The following is a 12,648-nucleotide window of genomic DNA, read 5'->3' as shown; positions in this document are numbered from 1 at the left end:
ATCCTACTTCTTAAAGGAAATTCTTTGCAGAATCAGATAGAAAGTGATTGAAAAGGCAATTAACACCAAGGAAACTTGTTAAGCCCCTATACTACTAGTGTAACCCCATATTGTTATTAGTACAACCCCCTTATTATATTTTTCTACCAATGTAGTCACCATATTGTTATTATTGTGCCCCATAGAAGCCCACTATTGTTATTATTTTTCCCTTACATTATTATTGTTATATCGTCTCTAATTATATTATGACCCCTTTGACTCCTATACATAGAAAGGAGGTCTTGTCATTTGTATCATCCATGAATTGTTCATTTGTGTAATGTAAAGGAGTTTGCCCCTCGAAGAGGCTTATTTCTAAGGCATTGGTCTATATTTTCTATCTTTTTGTGAGATGGATTCATAACATTTTGTATCAGAGCTTTGGATTCTATGGTTTTCCTGCTACAAATAGGTCATCGTGGAATTTTCACTATAACATTTTTTCTACGATGTTTCAGAAGCGAAAAAAACCCATTTGAGATGAACTCACGTTGAATCTCGAGTTCGATTTTCAGAGATTTTCTCACTATATTTTTGGACATATGATCTAAGGAAGTTAGGGTTTTTGCAAGCTCCAGAATTTCAACTAAAATAGGTCATCGTGGGATTTTCACTATAACGCTTTCGCTACAAATTTGAAAAATCTAAAACAAAAACCCATTTGAGAAGAAATCCTTCTAAACCTCCGCTTCGAATTTTAGATCCTATCTCACTATAGTTTCAGAGATATAGTCTGAGGAGGTTAGGGTTTTTGCAGCCCCGAAATTACCTTCCAAATAGGTAACCTTGGGAAGATCATAATAACTGTCTCTCTGAGCATCAGATTGCAATTTCATAAGGAGTTACAAAAGGAGGACAGAGTGTAGTTTCTTGTGTGTATTTTCAAAACTAGAGGTGAAAACAGTGACAAGTGGAGCTTCATACAAGTTCGCTATTCTGAAAAGGTAGATAATCAGGTCAGCTTGGGAGAGTGTGCATAACACTTTCTTGGAGAATCCAATTTTGATCAGATTGGTGGCATTAGAAAGAGGACACAAAGAGCTATTGTAGGTTGCAATTTCAGAACTGGAAGAGCTGAAATTGAAAATTTATAGTCATTTCAAGATCGAGGTACTAAAATCAAGAAAAGGCGATATGAGGAAGTTGATGGCAAGGATCCGGTAAATTAGATACTACAAATGGAGCAATATTTTGATCTACATGAGGTGCAACTATTACAAAGGTATGTATTGCATCTCCATATTTAGAACCGAATCAATTTTTATGGTATAAAGGGCTTTTTTCTCGTAAACCACTTGTTACGTGGTCTATTTTCATGGAGGAAATGATAGCACATTATGAGGATACAAAGAGAAACACCTTCTTTAGCCAATTGATAAATCTCAAAAAAAAGTGTTCAATGGAAGAGCACATTGATGACTTTCAAAAATTTAATATAAGGGTAAATGATATTTTAGAGAACCAAAGGATTGATGCCTTCATAAGTACGTTAAAGGATAACATTCAACATGAGGTTTGTCTTTGGGAAACTGATTCATTAGAGAAGGCATTCAGGTGGGCAAGAAAAATTGAAAGTGAAATTATGGAAACAAGGAATCCCACCACTCAAGACTATAATTATGGAAGTGTTTCTTCTCCTAGCCTTCCACAACCTACAAAGTTTACACGACGAAAATTGGAAGAAAAAAGAGAAGAAAGGCTTTGTTACAATTGCGATAGCAAATGCACTAAAGGTCATAAGTGTGTTGAGAAGAAATTATTTTACATAGAGTATGAAGAGGAGGAAGAAAAGGATCAAGAAAAATTAAAAGAAGAGGATATACTCTAGGACCCAGCCCTAGAGAAAGAAGAAATGAATCCGACCATATCATGTAAAGCATTGGCAAGAATTACCACTCCTTAAACTCTTAAGGTAGAAGGACATATCAAGAATAAAAAGGTTCAAGAAGTGAAATATCACATCGAGAAAGAAGAAATGAATCCAACCATATCTTGTAATGCATTGGCTAGAATTACCACTCCTCAAACTATCAAGATAGACAAACATATCAAGAAGAAAAATATTCAAGAAGTGAAAGATCACATCGAGCATCAAGAAATGAATTCGACCATATCTTGTAAAGCATTGGAAGAAATTACCACTCCTCAAATTCTCAAGATAAAAGGACATATCAAGAAGAAAAAGGTTCAAGCAGTGAAATATCACATCGAGCATCAACAACAAGTTCTCCAACTTTTAAAGGATAATGTCACTTTGGTGCAGAATTGAATGAAATAACATGTATATCAACATCGCAGTGAAAAAAGTTTTGATGTAAGTGATTGGGTATTTTTACAGCTTCATCTCAAGCAAGTTATTTATGAGAAGGAAATGTTGGCAATACTACATGCACTTAAGAAATGGTGACCTTACCCAATGGGAAGACACTTCAAGGTAAAAAGGGATCATGATAGTCTTAAATACATTTTAGAACGAATATTATCTTTAGAAGAATATAAAAAATGGGTCACAAATATGTTGGATTATGACTTTGACATCATCTACAGAAAAGGGAAGAAATTTTTTGTTGCAAATGCACTGTCAAGAAACGATGAGGATGTGGAAGCACTATTTTGTGCTATTTCTATTATCCAACCAGATTGGATAAAAAAGCAAGGGATGAATGTAAGAATGAAAAAAGAGTGTGGCCAATCATTCAAAAGTTGCAGAATATCCCAATTCAAACAATACTGCCAAAAATTGAAGAGAAAGGAAAAATCATATTGGAACATGGAGCAGTCATAGAAACAAGAACCTGACAGCGACGAAATCGATCAATTTTAGAATATCTCATCAAGTGGAAGAACTTACCCACTGAATATTCCACATGGGAGGACAAGAATTTTATACAGAAGCATCAAGAACTACTCAAGTATTGAGGACAATAGTTTTTGAAGGAGAGGGGCATGTTAGGCCCCTATACTACTAGTGTAACCCCTTATTGTTTTTATTACAACCCCCTTATTATATTGTTGTACCCATGTAGTCGCCATATTGTTATTATAAGCCTACTATTGTTATTATTGTGCCCTTACTTTATTATTTTTATGTTGACTCTGATTATATTACGACCCCTTAGACTCCTATATATAGAAACGAGGTCTTATCATTTCATTTGTGTAATGTAAAGGAGGTTTCCCCCTCGAATAGGATTATTTCTAAGGTGTTGAACTATCTTTTCTATATTTTTGTGAGCTGGTTTCATAACACAACTCTAGTGCTGGAATGGAAAAGGCAATTTGCAAGTAAATCAAGTAAAGAAATCCCACACGATGGAAACATTCTTAAATGCTGGAATGAAATGCTTTGTTCATCTTCAAATGGATTGTAAATAGTTTGAAAAGTGGGCCCTTGTTGAATCTTATCTTCCATCTAATCTTCATCTCACACAAACAACCTCTGCACTGTTGCGATCTGCTTTCACTAGTGCAGGTACAATATTTATGTGTAAGAGTATATTTGACCTTCCTTACTGAAGACTTATCTCTGAGTGAAGGTTCTCTAAGCTTCAAGCCTTAAAGCACACTGCTTCTATGTCAAGATACTTTCTCTTACACCGAAACAGAGTTCCCTTTACTCAATTCCAAAATTACTTTTGAAAGATGAAAGATGTGATGGAAAATAGTTGTAATTGTAAACGAAATTTTGAAGTAAACTATCTATTAAAAAGGAAATGCTTCAACTCATTGAACATTGCAGAGGAAATAAACTTCATGAAACAAAAGCGCTTTAAAAGAATTGAATAGTAGCTTAAGTACTTTGCACGTGTTAATCAATGTTGGTACTTTTCCCACAATGATGATATTCTTTGCAAGTATAATGTGGTAACTGCTTCCAGATCTTTTAGAGATGAAATTTTAATACCAAAAATAGTTACACAATTAATGGCTCATTTCTTGTGAAATATCTTAAAGTAAAATGCAAGTAAGTGATTAAATTTTTGCTTCAACGAATGACTAAACTAGGGTGCAAGTAATAGCTTGCACTGATGCAGGAAGGCGTTCCTTGCACAATCCATTTGAAAGTGAATTACAACAAAAAACAAGAGTAAAGGAAATGAAAGAAAGATATTTCATAATTAAAACAATAACAACTACTCTTCAAACCATGGATCCGTTTCACACATAGGCAACAGAAGATATTTTAATTCAGAACTTAAAGATTAACGATTAAAATATTACATCACACAACTGCAAAAGAAATAACCACACTGTCTTTCTGAATAACGAAAGCGAGAAAGGTAAACAAGCTGGGTTGGTTGGGCCCTAGACAACCACCTTGTTCCCCTTCTAAGGAACGAAAGCAATCAACACTTCAAAAATACATCAAAGATGAATTTAAATGCTGTGCATGCAAATCATAACGGTTCCTTGTATTACTTGATTTGGAAATTGAATTACAGAGCAGTCCAGCCCCAGAGTGAGGTGATAAACAGATTACATAAACAAAAATGTATTCAATGGTTCGCTAGCTTCCTATCTATGATCTACATCATATATATCCTTTTTTCTCCAGGCCATTTACACTAATTACATATAATTGTAGTTCAGGTCTTTTGGCTGAACAGGCTTAGAAAACCGAAATTACAACTTTGGCCAGTGGATATAAATATGCGTGATCGTAACCTAACTTTAGAGAAAAATCTCTAAATGTGCACCACCTATTATCCTACTTGAATTCATCAGTCGTTAGACACAGAGTCGAAGATTGAGATCCATCCTTGTGGAAGATAACTTCTTGGAAATCTCAGATAGTTGTGGTGCAGGAATCTACGTGCACTAGTCAACTCATTCATCATTAATACTAAGTTCCATGGCTACTCTAGGAAATCAATATGAGTTACAAGAAATATGTAAATAGGCACGAAATCTATATAAAAATATTAATAAAGTGATGTAATAAATCTTAATATAAAATATGAGCATGTGCAGGGAAAGCGTAACCATCTTGTACTAGTTCAAGAAAGAAGGGTCTTTTATTAAGACATAATAGAGGTTGATATTGATGGAAATGGAATATAAAATAGGGCAATTTAGGATACCAACATCCTCCCATCCCTTATTTGTTGTGTGTCCTCACACAACATTTTACCTCTTCAAAAAACCTTCAAAAATGAATGGCCATCTCTTTAGTTCTACACTTGAATGTTTATTCATGTCTTTAATATCCTTGGCTTCTTGTCTCGGGCTTTTTGCAACTACTTAGTCACCTTCTTCAGGCGTCTATAGCATCTGGAAGCCCAGTTTTTCCAGACCTTTACCCGCTGCTTCTGCCTTTTTACTTCTACCAGTAACTCCACCTCACTCTCTTTCTTCCAACTCTGCTCTTTCATGACCTGGTTCAAAGCTTCTAGGTTATGGACTTGTTGTTCCAGGTCCACTATTTTGTTATTGAGGAAGAGAGTGGACGATGTCATGCTAAGGTCTTTGGTTGTGAACGCCTTTTCTGCCATGAATTTATCATCAAGGTCAAGGCTATCAAAAGTCTCCCTTATGACGTTGTCGGGGGTTTCTATGCTCGGGGTTTTGTTGTCATTGAGGGTTTGGATGCCCTCACCAATCTCTGTGCCAGGGGTTTCAGTACCCTATGCACCTAATTTCTTTGGGCTCTTAACACCTTGTTCTCCTAGTTTCTCAGGGGATTCAATGCCCTGTCCTTCCAAATCAATAGGGGTTTCAGTTCCCTGTTCTTCTACCATTGTCGGGACTTTAGCACCCTGCCTTTGAACATCACAAGGTATTTAATATCTTTCCCTTTTAAAACCACAGGGTCTTCAATGTTCGAATCTTTAGAAATCGCAGGGTCTTCAATGCCCTGACCTTCAAAAACCGTAGGGTCTTCAGTACCCTGCTCTTCAAAAATATCAGGGTATTCAGTGCCCTGCTCCTCGAAATCAGTGAGGGTCTCCACATCTAGTTCGCTGAAATTATCAGGAGGCTTTTCATGTTGTTCCTCTTCATCCTCCTCTGCTTGGACTTCGTCAGTGTTCGGTGTTGACGTTGTCTTTCTGCTCCCTAGCTTGTTGATAAATGTTGACAACGGAATGTCATCTTCTACATTCTCCTCATCCTCCACAGTGTGTGCCAGTATGTCTGTGAGCACCGAGAGATTATGAATTGTGGGGGAGACTTGGTGCAACTCGTCAATTACAATGGGAGAACTCGATTGGTTTGATCCTTGGCTGACAATTTTCCTCCTCACTAACGTCCTAGTTTTCCTTTTCTTTGTTTCAGGTGGAGTGTTTTCAATGGCCCTCTTCTCTTCTTGCACTAGTGAGCCTTTACTTTGCCACTTGCTAGGAGACAATGTCTCCGCCTTTCTCTTCTTACTTGCACTTGTGCTAGCAGGCTCTTCTACACCCCTTGCCTAGAATTCTTTCAGAAATGCCTCACACGTTATTCCCTTCTTCTCTAATTCCTTCTTGACTAGCATTGTAATGAATCCATGATGGCAGAGTTTTTTTGCAACCTGGCTTGCACTTCCTCTCTACACATTCTTCGCCATCTTTTCAAGGCTCTTGAGAAAGAAGTGAAGGAAATTAATCAGTTTCCCTGCCTCGAGATGTGACAGCAATTGAAGGTGGTATAAGAATGCTAGGGTATAGCATCATTCTCCTGTGACAAAATTCTGTAATATAAACAATAAATATCACCATTTCCTAACCATGGCGGTTTGTGGAAGTCATCTTTTCTAGTCTACCTTAATCTTCTTATCGACCACAAACCAGTGCCAATGCTTCATCGCCAACCACTCCTTTTTAAACCAACACTCCCCTGTAAGTGGCCGGCCTGTGGCTTATGAAATGAACTCTTCAATAATTTTAAACTTTAAGGACTCGACCTTGTCTCGGCCTTCTTTGAATGTCCTTGCAAATTCTAGCACTACGGCCATGTCGAACCCGTCAAATTTTTGAAGGAATGGCAGGAACCCTGATTCTTGCAATAGTGCAAGATTGTTCCTGTACTCGGCGGTTTGTTCAAGTTCACTCCTCACAGGTGCCATTTTGAACCTCCTCCACTTCACTGATCACACCCTTGAAATAATTTCAGGGTAACTCCAACGTTCACCGAGAATTTTATGTTGGAGGTTCCTCACCCTGCGTATTTTTAGACCCACTCACTCGGCTATGATGGAATAATCCCCTCCACATTGGTTGTAGATTCATGTCATCTTGTTATAGGTGAATCATGATGATTAGATGCAGTGGCGGTATAGGTGGCAGTAATGCAATGACTAGAATGATCGGATTACGGGTAGGTTAATGATGGTCAGGTAATGCAAAATAATTGCAAGGAGGGTGAGTGCAGGTTATCGGACAGTAGTGCCCTTCTGTAGTCAGCATCATAATTCAATCAGACATATTTCAACATTTATTAAAAAAAGATTAGATTTCAACCTTATACATCTTGCACTTTAAAGATTTTTTCGTAGATTAGTAATTAATGAAACAAAGCATCAATTACAACATGGAATGAGATAACATATCAACACATGTGCAAAAAAAAATATAGGCCCATAAATCTTTGATAAACCATTTCAGGACTATGTAAATTCCTTTCACAGTCAACTAAATTTCTGCATCAGACCTGCTTGTACTGTTGTGCTTGCACCAAAGAATTTTACCAAACAAGAATATGATAGGACATACTTCTGTAGCTGGACTTTCTTTTAAAAAAAATTCCTCATTATACAAGAAACAAATATTTTCCATCCCTTGGTGCTTGTTGACATGCCTTCTGAATGACTGAATCAAATTCTGCAATCAACTTATGAGGGAATAAAGAAGTGGTAGAGGGGGTAAAAATTTTAGAATGACAAGGAATATTATAGCAGGGGCTTCAAAAACAATATCACCAAGAGGGATAAACAAAATAGGATGTGTGAAAAAAAATCAAGGGAAAAGAGGGATTCTACGAAATCAGATAAGGGTAGTTTCTTGGAAGAAAAGGAAGGTAATTCATGGGGAATTTAGAAAAGAAACTTAGTGGGAATTTTTGAAATGGAAAATACAAGAAAGACAATATTTTTACCTTGAAATCTACCCGCACTGGTGCAAGAAAAAAATAACTCCAACGGGAAGTAAGCGTTTACTTGGATAAAAATGTCCATGTTAGTTACCCCAAACTTGGGTAAGTGCTTGGGTTCGTGAACTTGCTTCTTCTTGGTGGCAGCCAGCATATCTAAAAATCAAGTAATAATTCCCTTTTTATTATAATTTTGATCTTTCTACCAGCATGTTGGTTTTTAGGTTGATGCTTCTGCAATCATGTCAATCAACTGATTTTCACAATTATAGGAATTTTTACTTCTTTTATAATTTTTAATTTTGTCATTTTTTTCTTTTTATTTTTCTTTCATTAATTTCTTTCAATAAGGACATGAAGGAATCAATTCTTCAACAGGTCGGTATTATCACCTACCAACTCCTTTTCAAATGGTTGTTGGACTTGCTTCATAAAATCTCCTTTAGTAAGTGGCTGAAAATATACCTTCAATCTATGCGCATTTACCAGGAACATAGAATTCCATCCATCAATAGTTTTGATTTCTACTGCTCCATTTTCAAACACTTTGACCACCTCATAGGGTCCCATCTAGCGTGTATGGAATTTTCCTTTAAAATGTTTGAATCTTGAATCGTAAAGGAGTACCCAATCACCTAGTTGGAACTGATTTTTCTGAATGGACTTGTCATGCCACTTCTTATTCTGTTGTTGAACCAAGATGTTATGCTAAACAACATCCCTTCAGATTTCATCTAACTCATTTAATTATAGAAGGAGTTTTTGTGTGCTTCAGAGAGATCTAGCCCCAATTGGACTGCAGTCCTGAAAGTATTGATTTGGAATTCTATCAGTAAGAGGACTTATTTCCATACATCAGCTCATATGGTGTGTGTCCTGTGCTATTTATCCAAGTGGTTCTATAGGCCCACAATGCTTCTGGTAATTTGTCAGCCCAATCCTTTCTATACATGTTTAATGTCTTTGTGAGGATGGACTCAATTACCTTGTTTGTGGACTCCAACTGACCATGGGCTTGTAGGTGATATGGTGTAGATCTTCTATGCCGTATTTTATACTGACCCATCACACCCTGTACCATATTAGAAATAAACTGCGATCCATTGTCAAAGACAATTTCTCTAGGCACACCAAATCTAGTAAAGGTTTCAGCAAAAATAAAATCAACAACCATTCTTTCAGTAGAAAAAGGAACATCTTTAGCTTCTACACAATTTGTAAAAAAATATGTACAAACCAAATATGTTTTTTATTTGATGATGACGAATTTATTGGTCCTACAAAATCAATAACCCATTTTTCAAAAGGCTCAATCATAACCCAAGCATAAAGGAATTTCATTGGTTTGATTAAGCTGGCCAATTCACTGACAGCTATCACACCACTTGACATATTGTTTGGCATCCTTGAACAAGGAAGGCCAAAAATAGCCAACTCGTAACACTTTGTATGTAGTCTTCTTATCGGGGAAGTGAACTCCACAAGGTTCATCATGGGCAGATTTTAAGATAACAAACACCTCTTCCTCTATTACACATCTACGGATAATGAGATCTTCTCTGATGTAAAAGAGGTGCCCTTGGATCCAAGAATATGCAGCAATTCTCTGAATGATATTCTGCTTTTCACGAGTGGATAAGTGAGGTGGTAATTTTCCAGTGACTAAATAGTTAGCTATGTTAGAAAACAACGGAGATTTCGTTGACACAGCAAAAAGATGTTCGTCAAGAAAATCATCATCAACAGGAATTGCTTCACTAGGATTATTTAATCTTGAAACATATTTGCTACTACATTGGATTTCCATGGTCTATCAACAATAGTAATGTTAAATTCCTATAATAATAGTAACCACCTAGTTACCCTACTACTAGTTAATGGTTTATTCATCAAATATCTTATAGTAGAATGGTCAGTATGTACACAAACTTCATATCCTATAATATAATGTCTGAATTTATTAATAGAAAAAATTATAGCTAAAAACTATTTCCCAGTAATAGTATAATTGAGTTCAACAGGTAACAAGTTTTTGCTAATGAAATAAATAGCATAAGATTGTTTGTCTTCTTTTTGTCCAAAAGCTATACCAATAGAAGTATATGAGGCATCAGAGGAAATATGGAATGGCAGGGACCAGCTTGGTCATCTCAAAACTAGTGCCTGAGCTAACTTTTCCTTCCATTCCTCAAACGACTGTTGGCAAGCTGTAGACCAAGAAAACTCACTATCTTTAGCCAAAAGTTGGAAAATGGGGGTACCTATCCTTGATAATTCTCAACGAATCTCCTATACTAGCCCACATGTCCTAGAAAACCTCTCACTTCCCTTTCCGTTTTGGGTATAGGAAGACTCGAAATGACTTCTATTTTTGCAGGGTCAACCTGGATACCTTTTTTAGAAATAAGATGTCCAAGAATTATTCCCGCCATGAAAATTAATCTGCATTTATTGTCACTCAAGGCGAGATGGGCTTCTTGGTAGCTCAGAAGCACTTTTTCTAGATTCTTGAGGGCTTCCTGAAATGAATAACAAAAATAGAGAAATCACCCATATAGATTTCTATGCATTCAAGGTCAGCAAAAATAGCCAAGACTTCCCTTTGGAAGGTATCTGGGGCATTACATAGCCCAAATGGAAGAAATCGATAAGAAAATGTACCCCATGGACATGTAGACGTAGTTTTGTCTTGATCCTTGGGTGTTATCTTTATCTGGTTGTATCCGCTAAAGCGATCTAGGAAAGAAAAGTACTTCTTACCAGCAAGGGTATCGAGTACCTGGTCGATGAAAGGAAGGGGGAAGTAATATTTGAGAGTGGATTTATTCAATTCTCTATAATCAATACAAACGTGCCATCTCCCATATTTCTTTGGGACTAACACTAATGGAGAGACCCACTCGCTGTTAGAAATGGGATAGATAAAATCAACTTCTAAGAGTTTTTGCAATTCTTCCTTTAAAATATCTCTTAGAGCTGGGTTCATTCGCCTTTGGGTTTGTCGAATAGGTCATGCTCCATCCTGAATATAGATTTGGTGTGTACAAGTTTCAGGAGGGATGCCATTCATATATTCATAACCCCATGCAAAGGCATCAAGATGGTTCTGCAACAAATTCACAAGCTACTCTCTTTGAGAAGGATCCAACTATAAACTAATATACAAGGATTTACCTAGACTAATCTCAACAAGTGTAGTGTCAGGTTCAAGAGCACACAAAGGTGTCGCTAGAGATGGTGATGATGGAGGTAGATAGTGATATCCTTCCTGAAAATCTAGACTAAAAATATGACTCAATGATTAAAAATTGGGTATGGTGTCTAGATTATTTAGGAAGTCTTGAATCTCACCCTCCTCTGAGGACTCAACATTCTGATGTATCAAGGAAAAAGGCTAGGTCTCCTCATCACTACTATAGTCTAACCATAAAGTGTCTTGCAGCTCCTGAATGGATCTAGCAGGTGGACATAAGGTGTCTTTCTTTCTGGAATCTCTATGGAAAATATACATATCACCAGAACGACATCTGATATAAGCATCGACCGTAGCAACCCATGGTTGCCCCAAGATCAAGGGATGACCTCCCACAAGATTCTTTGGCTAAAGAACTATTAAACACACATGGACAGCAAAGAAAGATATGAAAGATAAATCATGTGATGCATTTTTATTAACATCAGATATACATTTATAGTACAATATGTGACTCTTGGGATTCAGATCCCAAGGTCTCTTGGACTGCTTTTGTCCATTCGACTTCCACACTAACCCATTAGGATTAGGTGTCCAACATTCCCCCCCTTAATCCGAAGGGTTATGTATGAGTCCAAGAAGAGAGCTGTAATAAAAAATGTGCAAAAAATGCATGGCAGCACTAGGCTGAATGTGCTCTATGAAATGTTGGTATAAAGGGCGGTGGTTTAAGGATGACCACCAATACTGGAACGCTTAGTGCAGTTCCCGGAACTCTTCCAAAACTGGCAAGAAGCTGATGTTTTCTGCTAGAGGAAGTGATCCTATTGTTTTAAAGAGGGAAACCTTCAACCATAAAAGGGAGGTATCACCCCACATAAAAGGTAAAACTTCAACCTGAAAAGGGAAGTCTCAACCTGTGATGGTTTAAGGATAACCAACAACTCTGGAATGCTTAATGCAATTCCTGGAACTCTTCCAAAACTGGCAAGAAGCTGGAGTCTTCTGCTAGAGGAAGTGTTCTTAATCTGTGATGGTTTAAGGATGACCAACAACTCTGTAATTCCTGGAACTCTTCCAAAACTGGCAAGAAGCTGGAGTCTTCTACTAGAGGAAGTGTCCCAGATTGCCAACTGAAGGCATGTTCAGGCATCTTTTTCTCTGGCTACAACTCTGAAACTGGTGTGGCAGGTTGTGGCTCAGGCTCGCTTGATGTGACTTTGAAGCTTGTAGATGACCATCATTTCCCCCCGTGTCAGGTACAAGGTGAGAAGATGGAGAAAACTCAACTGCAAGACTGTTCCATACTCTAGAACAAGTTCTAACATGCGTTTGGAATATCTTCTTGG

Source organism: Pinus tabuliformis, chromosome Q (assembly GCF_031772625.1).
Source record: "Pinus tabuliformis cultivar Carrire ecotype Pingquan chromosome Q, CPIR1, whole genome shotgun sequence".
In the NCBI taxonomy this organism is placed as follows: Eukaryota; Viridiplantae; Streptophyta; class Pinopsida; order Pinales; family Pinaceae; genus Pinus; species Pinus tabuliformis.
Note: the sequence above shows the minus strand (reverse complement) of the source record.